We start from the raw sequence: 17449 nt of genomic DNA on the forward strand, positions 1-17449 counted from the left end.
TTGCTTCATTGCATTGGCAGGTTTATCAGGCTGACATTGACTAAAAAGGGCACTATGGAGGTGGATAATGTCTTTACCAATAATTGAAACCCAAGAGGGGACAGATGCAGGTCATTCTCAGCAAAGCAGCGTGGTCTGGTGATCATATCCTCCCAAGCTGACAGATATTGGACCCTCTTTGAATGACTCCAAAAACTAAGCAAATTAATGTAGTCAGTAATTTTTTGCTCATTTGCAAAAAAGAACACTGCTTCCCTCTAATTTCTGCAGCCTCTGATAGAAATGCATCCACCATTTGATTTATCTGAAATGCCATCTGCAGCTTCATCACTTTCTCCACAGGAAATGAACAACAATGCAAAACCATAGGAAAAGCTAAATGGTTACCTGTGAAAGTGTGCTGACTTTCTACTCAGCTATTTAAACTTATCAGGATTGACACCCCCACTAGCCTCCAGACTATTCAGAGATATGCTTAGACATCTTAACCACTCATGTCCTTTGCTCCAACCCACACCCTAAACTAGTCGTCATTGCACAGACCACCTTTCTCAATTCTTGGTCTCAAACTGTGAGAATCGCTCCCTTCTTAGCCTTGTAATCAGATGACAGCACAAACTGATCTTCCCATTCTGCTAAAATGAGGTTGGCATAAATGGGTGCACATTTAGCACCTATAGCCACCCCTGTGGACAAAGACCAGCTAAAATGGCCAAATGTGGCAATTGCAAGGCCTGTAAATTTATTAATGATGGTCCCTATGTTTGTCTAGGTAGTTTTAAGAGAACTTTGAAGAGCCCTGGTTATTGCAACTGTAATACGAGCATGGTCATTTATGCTGCTACTTGTTTATCTTGCCCAGCGTTCTATATAGGTATGACTACCAGGAAGTTGAGACAAAGAATATTAGAACATTATAGGGACATAAAAAATAAGAAAACTACCAGTTCATTATATATACACACGAACCATTGTGCAAACTTTAAAAAGTTTATTTTTTTTGTTATTCACAGGCTATACACCAAGGATTTTGGGGGGGACTTTAAAACTATGTTGGAAATAAGGGAATGTCTTTGGCAACTGAGACTTGATGCTAGTAATGCCCCTGGCATCAATGACGTACTATCCCTAGCATGTATTTTAAAATACAAAGCAGCTTGTATATAATACACAACTATGTAAATTCAAATACATTAACAGATATGTCTTCTGTTTTATATGGAATATTTTTCATTGCATACATTGTTTTTTAGTTTTTGTGTTTTTTTGATGTTTAATTTTTATTTTTGTTTTATTTTGGCTCACTTATTTATTTTGGGTAGCTATTACTTACTTGAGATTCTAGCAAACAAGGTATTGTTGAGCAGGACTTTAGGGGACAACTGTTTAATTAACTACCCTCCTGCTTTTTTTCATCATTGATTAATTAAGTGCTAATTAACAGCTGTATTTAATGGTTGTTTTTATTGAAGGTAACTGACTCTGAAGATGCCCATGAGGGTGAAAGCGCTTAGTCAGTTCGAGTTGCTGTATTTTTGATTCATCACTTATCCATTTTGGACTAATAAAAGTTTTTGTGAGTTTTACCTGTTATGTTACCTTAGTGCCTTCATGTTTACCAGTTGTTTTACACTTTTGGAGCCTGTATAGTTGTTGTTTTGGCACTTGGTAACAATACGGGTGTGTATCACTTAAACCTAATTACTCTTGTGGACCCTTTGTCAGGGTCTACTTTTTTGTGAAGGAACACTATTTTGTGATTTATTCCTTGTGGTTGTGACATCTACCATATGCTGCTATCGTTTTTTTCACCATTGTTGCTACCTTGATGTGAGCTGAACAGCTACTGAGGTTAATTATTGACTCTTTTCATCTGGCTGCCGAGTTTGTTAACCTGCCTGCATTATTATCTGTCAACCTGCCTGCATTACTACTATTGGATTTACCTGCATTATTATTACTGGATTTATTAGTATATCTTCGTCCTTGGTTTGAGCTGAACAGCTACCAAGGTTAACCAATGTTTCTTTGGCTTTCTTAGCGTTTTGCTACATCAGGACGGATTGCAGGAGGTTGTATTTTCTTTCAATATTGTTTTATTACAAGAAGATTTAATTTTTATGTTGGCCACAGTTTTTGATATAGACTGGTTTGTCTTTTGGAACATTAGCAGCTTGAACTTTCCCAATTGGAGCATATTGCTTTAAACACACTTTGAGAGACTGTTCCTTTGGTGCACGTTGACCACACCCATGTTGGCTTTGGCTGTCTGATTACTGCTGCTACGTGTTACGAGTCTCACTTCCAGTGGTACTGTTTTTATCAAAGGAAGCGACGGTTCTGGTTACGTTTGTTTAAGTTTGTTTATTGAGTTACTGGCTACTAGGAGCCTTTGCCACTCTTCCTCTTGAGCTACCTCGTTCGCGGAGACTTAACGGACCATATTATTACATAGGCTTTTGTTCCGTTAAAAGAGAAAGTTCTCGGTGGTTCCCTCAAAGCTTCTGGCTCCAACGAGATAACAAGGAACTAATTTTGAAAAACGTTCACCATTCGTTATTAAGGTTTGCAATACTTTTGTCTTCAGCCTTACAATTTTCAAAGAGAACGTACTTCCTTGGACTGATTTCTGCATTTATTTTTTGTATGTTGATTATCATTATTTCGAAGCAAGCAGCTTCTAATTTTGATTACATTGCAGTTTGGTCACACAACCGCTGAGTTCACTCAGGGGGTTATAACAATATGATTTTAATATTGTTTTAATTTGCTTGATTTGCGAGTTGCTTTTACGTTTATTTTAAAATAATTGAACAGAATTGATGAACAATATTTTTTTATGATTTTTGAATAAGGTTTATTTATTTGTAAACTTGATATATTGAATGGTGTGGATTTTTTCACATATTTTTTCAAGGGGTTACTTGATATTGCTTTTGACTATATTTACTTATAATAGTTATAGAGTAGTTTTACTACTATCACAGTTTTGTCATTTCTTTATACATACAATAGATTAGTGGACTTGTGACTTGGTCTAGTGTACTTGTTAACAACATACTTGCTTTGAGATTTTTGAGATAGATATTGTTACACTTTGACAATACGAATTTAAAATTATTATTCTTTATTATTATTATTTTTTGCTTTCATTTTACTGAATTTGACATTGTTACACCTTGACAACACAAATTTAATATTATTATTTTTATTTTATTTTATTTACATTATTGGTTTCTGTGGATTTAACCAATAGGGTGCTTACTATTTTTACCACTATTCCCCATTTAGGTTAAACATTTAAAAGTGGACAGGAAAAGTTCATTTTTTTACATATATTTTTTATATTTTTTTTTTTACATATTTTAAAAAAATTTTTCTATAGAGATATTGATATATATTTTTTCTATATATGATGGAACATTTAATGATCCAATATATGGAAATTTCTGGACAGATTATCACATTACTGCAGGCAAACAAGACTGCAGAACACAATATTCAAGATGTTAGTTTAACAGATACACAGGTGGAACTGTTTACTATGCACACACCACCAGTGTCCAATGCTGATAGACAGGTGAATATGGAGACACTTAGAGGGGAAAGGAACAATACCCACCAGGGAGACAACAACAACAGTAGAGGTAGAGTTGTTACTAACAACATTCCTGTAGGATCAATGTTTGACATGGAGAACTTCTTGGTGCTCCCTGTATTAGGTGACTCTTTCAGATCAGAAAATCTTGGGACATTTAACTCACAGGTATTTAAATTTGAAAAGTTAGCCAAAAAATACAAATCACTTCAGATGGACAATGTTTTTCTAGAGCGTTCACTAGAACTTAACCAAGTACCCAAAGGTCTGAGAGTATATAGGATCCCTATGGGAATTGAGGCAAACACTGAGGCATACATGTTGGAACTTTTTGACAGAACTGGGATGGATTTAATGAGAATTATCATTAGAGACAACAACAACAGATTAAGTGTTTTAAAAAATGAACTACTTATTCTTAAGCAGAGCATTACCAATGACCTGCTTTTTGAAAGTAATAAAGGTAGATTAGATAGAATTACAACTGAACTTGATAGATATGTTAAAACAAGTATGGAAAGAAAACAAAAGAAGTTGCTAAGGGATACTACTGAATATAAAGAGAAAAAAGCTTACCCCTTACCCAATACGACTAGGGACATCCAACATAATGGGGACATAAGGAGAAATACTATGTTAACTGAGGAGGAGGGGGCAATTGATGAGACACATTTTGTGATAGAGGAGGAAGAAGAGGTTTTTTTAGAAAACCAACCTCCATTAAGATGGTCAGACAGATTGAGGAACCGAGACAACCTACAAGATCAGGAGGTTCAGAGACCACCTCAGGGACCAGGACGGTATACAGGGAACAATTGGAGGGGTGGGCAACAGAGGAGGAACAACTCGAATTTGAATCCCACCTTCCACAACACCAACAACTGGTGCAACAGATGAATGATAATACCGACAACACTCCTAGTATTTTTTTATCTACTGTTTCCCCTGTATCTTGTTTTGATTCAATTACTGTTATACATCAACATTCTCCCACCAGTATGGTAAATTTACCTTTGGCCAACATTACTAAGGAGGGTCCTACTATTCTAGGTGACAACTCCTTTTATGTTTATAACTTTTCTAGTTTGAAGATTTTGGATAGTCATCCTAGTTTATTGAAAAAAGTTTTTTCTTTTGTCCCTGATTTTAAATATGACGTCAGTAATGTTCTTATTAATTTAAAGCTCTTTACAAGAAAACTGAATTTAAAAGTATTGTTTAATACTAAACACAGGGTTGACAGTGAAGCTCACTTATTTACCATTAGAAGAAGCAGCACATTTATACCCCCATACCATCCTGCTGTGTTGGCTTTTGAACGTTTATGTACAACACAAATTAGGTGACTTTTTGACAACAGACAAACAACACGTGACAACAACATAACATCTGCAGAACTATTTTGCTTAAAGGAACTTTCTGTTAACGAGGACTATAGGGTTATGAAACCGGACAAAGGTGGAGGAGTGGTTATTATGACTAACACTGATTATTTAACGCAGATGCAGAACATTCTAAATGACTCCTACACATATGAGTTAGCTTCTAAATTTGATGCCCAGAAGGCATATACCAAAATAGACTGGATGCTTTATGAGTTGCTATATGAAGGTATTATAGATGCTGAGGAATACAAATATTTATTGGTAGAACATCCGGTCATGCCCACCATCTTCGGCATACCCAAAATTCATAAAAAACTTAGTGAATCCACCTTTTAGACCCATAGTTGCAGCCAGACGATCAAAAACTGAACCTCCAGCTTCCTACATAGATATTTTGACCAAGGACATCTTGGAGAGGTTCCTATATATCTTAAAAGATTCATGGAACTGTTTGGACTGCCTCAGAACTTTGATTCACGATGATCTGGGGGATTTTTTGTTGGTTACTATTGATGTTATCAATTTATTTTCAGTGATTCCCCATGACTGTGGGCTCGACTGGTTTAGGAAGAGCTTGGACAAACACACCAATTTGCACCAGACCAAGAAGGACCTATTGGTGGATCTGCTGCAAATGGTATTGGAGAACAATTTTGTAGGTTTTGAGGATGAGTACTACAGACAGTCCACAGGGGTGGCTATGGGTGCTAAATGTGCACCCATTTATGCCAACCTCGTTTTAGCAGAATGGGAAGATCAGTTTGTGCTGTCATCTGATTACAAGGCTAAGATGCCTATTTATTTTAGATTTTTGGATGATATTCTGCTTTTTTGGAAAGGCACACTTGACGAATTGGAAGAATTTATTTTATATTTAAATAACACGACTACATTCTTAAAATTTAACCACAATGTTGGCAAGATGAGTATTGACTATCTGGATTTACAATTATATATTAAAAATGGTAAAATAGAATCAAGATTATACAGAAAGAAAACTTATAGCAATTCATTTCTACATTATAGTAGTTGTCACCCTGCTTATGTTAAGAGAAATGTTGTCAAGGGCCAAATGATAAGGTTGTCCCATATTATTAGTGAGGATGATGTATTTACAGTTGAACTGGACAAATTAAAGGACTTATTTGTCCAAAGAGGTTATCCCATTGATATACTTTTGCCACTTCAACATGAAATATCTAGAAGAAGGTTTACTGACTTTGTTCCAGTCTTGCATGACACACATAGACTATGTGACAAAGTAATCAACTGTAAAGAAGTGTCTGACAGAAACAAAACGCCAACAGGAATGGTATTACAACACAATAGGTTAGCACCTGAAGTTAAATATGTTATTTACGGGGCTTGGGAAATCCTCATCCCAGCAGACTTACACAACATACTTGGTAAATGTCCCACTTTTATTAACAGTAGCGGTTCAAATTTAAAAGACCTACTTGAGAAGAAAGACCCCTAGATCCTTTGGACAAAGACCAGCTAAAATGGCCAAATGTGGCAATTGCAAGGCCTGTAAATTTATTAATGACAGTCCCTATGTTTGTCTAGGTAGTTTTAAGAGAACTTTGAAGAGCCCTGGTTATTGCAACTGTAACACGAGCATGGTCATTTATGCTGCTACTTGTTTATCTTGCCCAGCGTTCTATATAGGTATGACTACCAGGAAGTTGAGACAAAGAATATTAAAACATTATAGGGACATAAAAAAATAAGAAAACTACCAATTCATTATATATACACATGAACCATTGTGCAAACTTTAAAAAGTTTATTTTTTTGTTATCGACAGGCTATACACCAAGGATTTTGGGGGGGACTTTAAAACTATGTTGGAAATAAGGGAATGTCTTTGGCAACTGAGACTTGATGCCAGTAATGCCCCTGGCATCAATGACGTACTATCCCTAGCATGTATTTTAAAATACAAAACAGCTTGTATATAATACACAAGTATGTAAATTCAAATACATTAACAGATATGTCTTCTGTTTTATATGGAATATTTTTCATTGCATACATTGTTTTTTAGTTTTTGTGTTTTTTTGATGTTTAATTTTTATTTTTGTTTTATTTTGGCTCACTTATTTATTTTGGGTAGCTATTACTTACTTGAGATTCTAGCAAACAAGGTATTGTTGAGCAGGACTTTAGGGGACAACTGTTTAATTAACTACCCCCCTGCTTTTTTTCATCATTGATTAATTAAGTACTAATTAACAGCTGTATTTAAAGGTTGTTTTTATTGAAGGTAACTGACTCTGAAGATGCCCATGAGGGTGAAAGCGCTTAGTCAGTTCGAGTTGCTGTATTTTCGATTCTTCACTTATCCATTTTGGACTAATAAAGGTTTTTGTGAGTTTTACCTGTTATGTTACCTTAGTGCCTTCTTGTTTACCAGTTGTTTTACACTTTTGGAGCCTGTATTAGGGTGCAGGAGTTTGTTAACTATTACTATAAGGACTGTTGTAGATGTCCTTCCTCCTCAGTCCCACTAAATAAGGTAGTTTTAACAGCACTACCATCTTATACAACACGCCAGTGAAGGAACAGTTTCCACTACTTACCAGGAAAGGTTGTTGTATGAAAAGAGCTTGCCATTTCCCTTTTCAAATACAGCTGTCATGATGTAATTCTCTTAATGTGTCAGCATACTGACACTAAGACAAGAATTCATTCTTCAGCCTGTCATCAGTATGGCAGTACAGAGCACTGCTCTTCACAGTCATTGGTCCAGAATAATGTCACATTTAAGTGATTGATATTTGATTGGATGAGTCAGAATAATGTGACATTGAAGTGATTAATATTCGATTGGATGAGACAGAATAATGTCACATTGAAGTGATTGATATTCGATTGGATGAGCCAGAATAATGTCACATTGAAGTGATTGATATTCGATTGGATGAGCCAGAATAATGTCACAGTTAAGTGATTGATATTTGATTGGATGAGCCAGAATAATGTCACATTGAAGTGATTGATATTCGATTGGATGAGTCAGAATAATGTCACATTGAAGTGATTGATATTCGATTGGATGAGCCAGAATAATGTCACATTGAAGTGATTGATATTCGATTGGATGAGTCAGAATAATGTCACATTGAAGTGATTGATATTCGATTGGATGAGCCAGAATAATGTCACATTGAAGTGATTAATATTCGACTGGATGAGCCAGAATAATGTCACATTGAAGTGATTGATATTCGATTGGATGAGTCAGAATAATATCACATTGAAGTGATTGATATTCGATTGGATGAGCCAGAATAATGTCACATTGAAGTGATTGATATTCGATTGGATGAGTCAGAATAATGTCACATTGAAGTGATTGATATTCGATTGGATGAGCCAGAATAATGTCACATTGAAGTGATTGATATTCGATTGGATGAGTCAGAATAATGTCACATTGAAGTGATTGATATTCGATTGGATGTGCAGCACTTCTTCAACCTCCAATTCACTGATCCCATTATCATCACATTTTGACTTATTGATAACATGTAGTAGGGAGACTAATATTTGCCCTCCCTGCAAGATCAATATAATCTCTCATTTCTAATTTCCTCTAGCATGAGTTCCAATATTTTTGTTTTTCATTATGCTTGTCACTTAGTTATGAGTACCATCAGAAATGTAGAGTCATGGAAGGTAATTTCAGCAAAAAAACTGAAACTGTTTCACTAAAAGCACCTTTGATGAACTCAACAATTTTGTTTTTGTGAGAGGGCAAGTCCCCCCACAACCCCCATGTGGGGGCAACACCCCCACACCCCCTACCAACTTCAAGGTTGGACAACAATAGAGAAAAAAAAAACTTCACATATAGCAAAAGTAATCTCAGCAAACAGCACTCGCTCTTTTTGCATTCACCGACATTATGTTTGATGATACATGTACCCTAAAAATTGTTTACATTCATCTGAGGACTGTGCTATATATCTAGAGACCTAAGACTGAGTCTTACATCTCAGAAATGTGCATTGATTTTCTCCTGTGATCCCAAATAACAGGTAGGCATTACAATGTACTTCTCCATTTATCTTTTCCCATAAAACTACTCATTCACAAACTATATTTCATACATTATGCAGAATAATAGCTTATTATAATTGCCTAATTCAAGCATATGCATATGTGCTAACATGCACATGTTCAGAACAAACTCACACACACACACACTCACACACACACACACACACACACACACACACACACACACACACACACACAACATACACACACGTACTTGCATATATGTAAAGATGCGTACATATGTAAAAACACCTCTGCCCTTAGTTTTTTGATGTAAAGGATATTTCTGCCGCAGACAAAACACAAATAATAGATTTAAATGAAGAGAAGCTATTCATGCATTAGAATATTCAGCTGTTATGATGTGCCAGCGTATGACACACAGTGCAGATTGTGTTCCTATTAGTGAATCCACAGGGGTGCTAATTACTGGCTCTAACAGCTGTCTATGTTCATAGCCCTACCGTTACTGAGAGAACAGGAAGCAATAAGAGTTAGCTAATCACAAAATTGTATACCTCTTGAATTTTATGGCTACTGTTGCTACCTGATACTTCTGACCTGTGGAGAGTATCTCTGGAGGTTGTTAAGTGAAACTTATTGTTAGTTTCTTGAGGTTCTTTCATTACAGCACATCAAATGTTTATTTTATTTTAAATGTTTACAGGACCTTTGCTTCATTATTCATATTGTCACTGGTAATCTCATAGTCCCATCTATGTCTTTTTGAAAATGAATCAAAAATTATTTGAGTTGATTACTGAAACATGTAATTGCACAAGATTGTATATATCTGGCTATAATGCATGATTGCCTGAATTTACATTCAAAGACTACAGTGATAGTTCAGGCTATCAAACAATATTTTCACAAAACATTTATATCTTATTTAATGATCTTCTGAAAGGTAGCCGTAAAGCATAGTAGGTTAGAAGAAGTTGGTCTTATCCAATAACTATTTTTTTGAGTAAGAAACAAGAATTCCTAGATAATGGAGGGCTGTACATACTTGCTTTAAATGTAGATAAAAAGAATGTTTGTCATTCTTTAAGGCTAAAAGTCATTTTACAAGTACTGCTGGGTCTGCAAAGATAATAAGTGTAGGTATTCAACCTGTACAGTTTAGATCTGTTTTAGTAAGTACAACCCATCCGCTGTGTTGTTGTGTCTTTCGGCTTTTCCCGGTTAGGGGTCGCCACAGCGGAACTCCGGTCCGCTAATGATTGGCAGTAGATTTTTATGTGCCGAGTTGCCAGCTCTGACGCACAACCTTCAATGAAGGTACGCCCATTCATGCATGTCTCCACACAGAAGACGCTCTAGCTGAGAATCGAACAGGACAACGTCTTACTGTGATACTCAAGTATAAACAGCTAGGTCTCTCTAACATATAGTTTATGCAGTACTGTATTAAAAGATGATGACATGTATTATCTGTTGTTTCATAGCTGGGAACAGATAATACTAACAAGAACAATCAGTAGTCTAGAGAAATGGTTGATCAAGATGCTGTTTTTGAATGACATTTGTAACATTAATATATCTGTCTGTATAATTGTGTGGTATACTTTTGAGTCTTTTTTGCAAGAGGAGATGAGTGCTTTTGTTCTTTCAGTAAGAGCACTTGCCTTCCAAAATCCAAAATTCAAAATAAATCAATAAACAAATATACATTTATATTCATTAACAGATATGTATGTGTGTGTGTGTATGTGTGTGTGTGTGTGTGTGTGTGTGTGTGTGTGTGTGTGTGTGTGTGTGTGTGTGTGTGTGTGTGTGTGTGTGAGCACGCATGTGTGTGCACTTAGACACAACTCATATTAAATGTCAAGTTTTTCTCATTTTGAAGAGACTTTCCATTCTTTTTTTCCAATGTGTGGTACATACAAAGACTCTGTGATTGGAGTTGTTTGTATAGTTTCTCTACATGACAGTTTGGCAATTTTCAGACATCTTGTGTGGTAGTCTTCAGATAGTTGGTGTATCAGCTGTGACATCATGTGAGTAAGGAGTGGTAGCTACATTTCACACTTTTACAACCTTAATAAAATAAAATAACTAGGTAGGTTAGTGATTTCAGTTACAGGGCCAGTATTTTTTTAAACCAAGCTGTGGGCTACGAAGTGTGGCATGGAACTATAAATCTAAGTCTGAACAAATGAATTAATAAATTGTTCTTTTTAACCTAACATTCAAACATACTTTAAATGCTGAGTAAGAAATGACCACTAAAAAGCAAAGACTATCAATGCAAAAGTCAAAGTATTAGTCTTTTCAGAAAGAGTCAAAAGAAACATGCAGTCACAGCACTCGCACTGCAAGTCACCAGACAGGTATTACCACAAGAAATATTCTTATCACCACACTGCACTCTGTGGCAACCCCTAACTGGGAAAAGCCGAAAGACACAACAACAACCACACTGCACTCTGTGTCCCCATAAAAACTGCATTTGAGAGGAAAAGCATTGACTGCAAAACAAAATCATGTTAACATTGTGCACCCCCCACCCCACACCCCCCCCCCACCCTTTACAGGCCATGTTGGGATATAACAAATTAGGCTATAATAATAACTGTTTAGTTTAATCCAGAAAAAATAGTACTACATAAAAGATAATAAATGATAATTATCTGTTTATTTGTGCATGGTTGCCATATAATACTATGATAAATTACAAAGATGTCAAGCATTACAGTTTACATATATATTAATGCTTAAACACTATACAACAAAGTCTTGACAAAAATGTGCTACTCACAAAACCATCTAAAATTAACAAGCCTGCCATAATTTTAAACGTACAAAAATCTACACATATAAACCACAGTATCAGCTCTGCTATACAGAACTGAATTTGCTGCATTTTCAGTAGCACAACAGGTAGCACACTCTCCTTTTGTGCAGAAGGCTGTGGGTTCTATTGTCACACCAGGTAAATCAATTGCTGACACTGTAAAGTAGCATAAGGGGGTGCTTCACTCCTGAGCATGCCATCTTTCATATGAGATGCTAAACCAAGGCCCCATTTGCTTGAGTTGGTGGTAGCTCAGGTGGGTATAAAAGATCCCATAGCACCTATTGAAAAGAGTAGGGGAAGTTCCCCAATGCCCTGGCCAAATTTCTCCTAGTAGTATAAATACCACCTCAGCCTGTCAACAAAGGATAAATAAATAAAGTCAAGCAGTAATGGTGGTAGTTGTAGTAGAACAAGGTACATAATGACATACAATTACTGTGTATAATTATTTATAAGCTGTTATAAGTAATGTAAATGCTGCCATTTACATTTGTGCAAGGTTTTTAGAAACTGTGCACTGTAAATATGAATGTTTGTATAACGATTATTAAGAAGCTGTTCATATTAATTTAAATTTAGCTTTTTTTACTTTCTAGCAGCTGTTTTCACTAGTTTTCCTGTCAACTCCAGCTCTCCTATTGTTTGTTGAGTGTAAAGTGACCATTATTCAAGTCGCAGAGACACACAAACTTACATGTAGCTGCCATGCCAAGATACAAGTGGTCATATGCCCAAATTTAATATCCACCATTATTTGCGCCATGCACATCCATCTGCTTCCCACTGAAATGTTGTCATAAAGGATTCTATCTCATCCCTTTCAGTTACTCAATGACATCTTGATGTTTTTAGTGACGGAAAAGTGGAATCTCAGGTTTCCTGCCCCTTTTGGATGGCTTGCAACATTTTATTCTGAACCTTCTTCCCTTTAGGACTAATTTCAAGCAGTTCCAGGCATCTATTTTCTTGGCCTTATTTATCTTTTCCCTTTGTCTAATAAGTCCTGTTTGCTCAGTGTATATTCCTTTTAGAATGTCAGTGGCCTCATATGGAGGGAGAGTTGTCTTCCTGTTTTAGTTCAGATTTCTCCTCATACATTGACTGACTTGTTTTAGAAAGTAAACTAGGAAAGAATGTATTCGTTTTGCCCCACTTCTAGTTATAATACTTTGTGACATGTGCAAATCCAGTTTGCTCACCTGTCTAATTGAGATGGAATTAGTATACCACAACTGTTACCAATATAACATATATAACAGCAGACTAACATCTAACTGAGATGGAACTAGTATACCACAACCATCACCAACATAGCAATGTATATAACAGCAGACTGACACCAAATATTATCTTGCAATACACTGGTTAATTTTACTGAATTCACAGGGAAAATGTGACAAATTTAACAGTTTGGTAGATTCAACTTAAAACAATTATTTTTTACACTTAATATCTAAACAGAGGTAAATATCTGATTGTTCTCATTGATGATTTCCATCACACTTCTATAGAAGGCCATCTGTATCATAAATTGGGCAAGTATTCAAACAAAGCAAAAGCAGCAGTGCAGTCTCTTCCTGGTATTTCAGTTTTGTATTTACAGTATGTTTCCCAGCTCTTATAGGCAAACTCATAGACTGAAATACATACCCTGGGATTCATGAAGGCTCCATGCAAGAATAAGTCTATTCTTGCACAGAGTGGATCATGCCCATGCAGCACAGCAGTGCGCCTTGCATATTCATGAAGGCACGCTGCTGTATAACCTGCACGAGCACGATCCATGAATGAGTGCAGGGGATGAGTCCAAGCAGTACTCGCACAGTAAACACCCCCCCCTGCACTCAGGAAGTGCCGTATGGCACTTTGAAAACAAAAACAGTGTCCTTGGACACTGTTAGCATACCTCCCATCTGAACAGATATTCGCAGAATGTAAAGATTTGTGCCTCATACGTTAGGTGTGTTCCTCCTACTGTCCTGGCGAAGTGGTGAGGCTCGAAGTCATTATATAATGACAAACATTTGAGTCTAAGACTCCGCATCCTTCAATTAAGTCATGCTAATGCAAAACCTATTATTCTATCAACTTTCAAAGTTTGTAAGAGCAATATTTAAAATCTATTCCTCTTTGTCTCCCCATCATGTTAGGCTTTGTTCAGATTTATGCTCTAAGAGGTGGAGAGGTATGACTGTTAGCTATGTGCATATCCCTAAACTAAGAAAAATAAAACAAATGTTTTTTTTTTCCATCCCCACTAAAGTTTAAGTGTAGCTGAGTGGGTGTGCGCATTGCGCAGCTGTGTGCAGCATAGCTTAAACATCAGAAGTAGCTAAATAGAAATATACAACCAAAATGCCCAAAGTAAGATAGTGTAATGGTTAGAGCTGTTGACTCACCTGCAGCCATTCACAGTTTGAGCCCCCATACAGTCCATTTGTTTTTATATGTGAAAGCAGCACTAAAATTTTTTTTTATAAATAGGTAGTAAATAATATATATTTGTTAACCAGGGAAGTGTACCAGGCCCAAATGTGAGGTGTCAGTGTAGTAAAGATGTGAACCCCCTATATAAACACAAGTGTCCCATACAGTATAGCCACACAAGAATATAATGTAAGGAAAGCACATAGAGAGATGTTATGGAAGGTAAACATACATATCATAATGTGTTATTAATGAGGAATTAATGGAAGAGAGTACAGGCAGGATGGAGTGGGTGGAGAAGAGTGCCAGGAGTGATTTGTGATAAATGAGTACCAGTAAGAGTGAAAGGGAAAGTCTATAAGAGGGTAATGAGACCAGCTATGTTATATGGGTTGGAGACAGTAGCATTGACAAAAAGGCAAGAGTCAGAGCTGGATGTGACAGAGTTAAAGATGTTAAGATTTGCACTGGGTGTGACGAGGGTGGACAGGATTATGAATAAGTATATTAGAGGGTCAGCCCAGGTTGGAAGATTTGGAGACAAAGCCAGACAGGTAAAATTACATTGGTTTGGACATGGGCTGAGGAGGGATGCAGAGTATATTGGGAAAAATATGCTAAGGATGAAGCTGCCAGGTAACAGGAAAAGAGGAAAGCCTAAGATAAGGTTTATAGATGTGGTGAGAGAGGACATGCAGGTGGTTGGTGTGACAGACCAAGATGCAGAGGACAGGAAGAAATGGAAACAGATGATCCGCTGTGGTGACCCCTCAGGGGAGCAGCTGAAAGAAGAAGAAGAAGAATGAGGAATCAATCCCACAAATGAAAGCTGAACAATGCTAAATTGTGCTCACCTATGCTTAGCCAGTGTAAGCATTGCTTAAATTTAAATGCTTAGCAATAATTAGCATAGCTAAGTGGATTTGCACACTGGTAAGCAGTGCTTAGCATCTACCCCTTTAAGCTATGCTTATCTTTGTTAAGCGGGTTTGTGCGTCACTCAGCTCAGCTCAGCATATTCAAAAATCACCCAATCACAGTAAAGGGGATTAAACCAGCCCTATTTAAACTCACAGGTGGAAATACAGACCATAACCAGTTGTAGCTTATCACTGTAGGCACTATGGTTGGCATTGGTTAGGGTGTGCGCTTTTGGGCTCAGCGCTGTGGCATTCGGGACTCCAGGGTCATGGCTGGACTCATAGTAAAAGACCATGAAGGGAGACTACTGCAGGACTAGTATCAGGGCTCCCAATACAAAGCAGAGGCCAGGGACCATCTCGCACATGATCTCACCAGTGCCACTGGCATCCCTTGGACTGGTGAGCAGGTCCAGCACCATTTCAGTGACCTGAAATGTAGGAAGAGGGAGCTCTTGGACCAGTGGGTCCAAGATGCATGGGCACAGAATGTCCCAGACATGTGTAAGTATCAGTATCAATTAGTGTTTGCCAAAGTCCAGCCTGTGCATGTGATAGATAGGTAGGAATAAATGTTCCTCTATCTAATGTACAGCTGCAGATGACAGGGCCGTGAACTTGGACACCCATGCCAGCAAGCTGCTAAGGCTGCATAGCGAGGCTGGTGAGTACAAATCTAGCTTGTAGTATTCAGGGCAAATAAATAGAAAGGAGTAGAATGTCACCTGTCAGTATTTAAAAGTGGGTATTGTTTGCACTGAATAAAGGAGACATTAGCAGAGTAATAGTGATGTACAGGGTATATATCAATAAAAATGTCAGCACCTATCAATAAAACTCAAAACTCCAGACTGGCTGTGTTTACTTTGGTATGTGGTGGTATGAATCTAAATGTGTACAGGTTCTGCACAGCAACTATAGCTCTGAAAGCATTAAATAAACGAGGCTCATCTGACAAACATTGTGGAGTTCTAAACCAGGAGATGAACTATATGAAATGTTCCATGCACCCCAAGATCTGATACCTGAATAGTAATGTTGTGCTAACCAGTGTTTCCCATATCATGCTATGTCAAAGTATGAATACACAGTATAAGAACTATCCACCATGAATGAATGTCAAAATTACAAGGTCAGATTGTACAACCAAGAGAGTATTAAGAAGAAAACAGTCAAACAAGTGACAGCAGTTCCTCAATAGCTCTTTCTAATGAAACACAAACTTGTTGTACTTTTTTGCATAAACAGGCATGGTTTGAATCCCAGGAGTGGTAGTAAGCTGTATGCATAATTTCACCCAGGAATATGTGAATATGTGTAGAAACAAGTCAGGTAGGGTTAACAGAAAATTCCTCCACATGTCCGCCAGGTAAGAAAAGGTATAAATGAGTTGTAAGAAGGCTGTAATTATACACTGTGTACAACACCCACTGCCCAACCCCAAGGCTGCAAATGACAGCAAGATAAGTACATACACCAAGTAGTCTCCTCCAAGAAATGTCCCTCAAGTGTCACGCTGTCACAGCTAGTGGTCACTGCTGCCAACACCCAGGGTGACCAATAGACATCAAGGTGGAGTATGGCAGTAGCACACACACACACACACACACACACACACACACACACACACACACACACACACACACACACACACACACACACACAGAGTATGAGTGCACATATGTAACCTTGACTATGTGAATATGGGTAGAAACAGTCAGGTAGCGTTAACAGAAATTTCTTCCACAGGTCTGCCAGGTAAGAAAAGTTATAAATTAGCTGTAAGAAGGCTGTAATTATACACTGTGTACAAACATACCACTGCCCAACCCAAGGCCATAGGTTGATGTAAAGTGAGGTAATACCTGGAGAGTAATGATTAGAGCAATAATCATTAAAGTTGTGAGCAATTGAAGCCTATACAGTTGTTAATAGACATCTCTCTCTCCCACCCTACCTGCACCAATAATCTAAACACATAAATCAATGGGTATGTTTTTCACCAAACCTAATGTTGGGACATGTATCCTATTGTTCTGGAAATATTTAAATGTTTGATTAATAATGTTCCCTATTCAAATACTATAATTTGTGGCCTGTTGCTATCAATGTAACCTGCATGGCATTATAATGTCCACTGTGGTCCCATATATGCATGTGTTCTGTTTGCTATGCAACTGTTTTAGATCTGTTGTTTTGGGTTAATGGGAACACCCATGCATGCTGTTATAACTAATCCTGGAATGTGTTGCTC

The sequence above is a fragment of the Protopterus annectens genome, chromosome 3.part1 (assembly GCF_019279795.1).
Source record: "Protopterus annectens isolate FY-2018-M chromosome 3.part1, PAN1.0, whole genome shotgun sequence".
Classification (NCBI taxonomy): Eukaryota; Metazoa; Chordata; order Ceratodontiformes; family Protopteridae; genus Protopterus; species Protopterus annectens.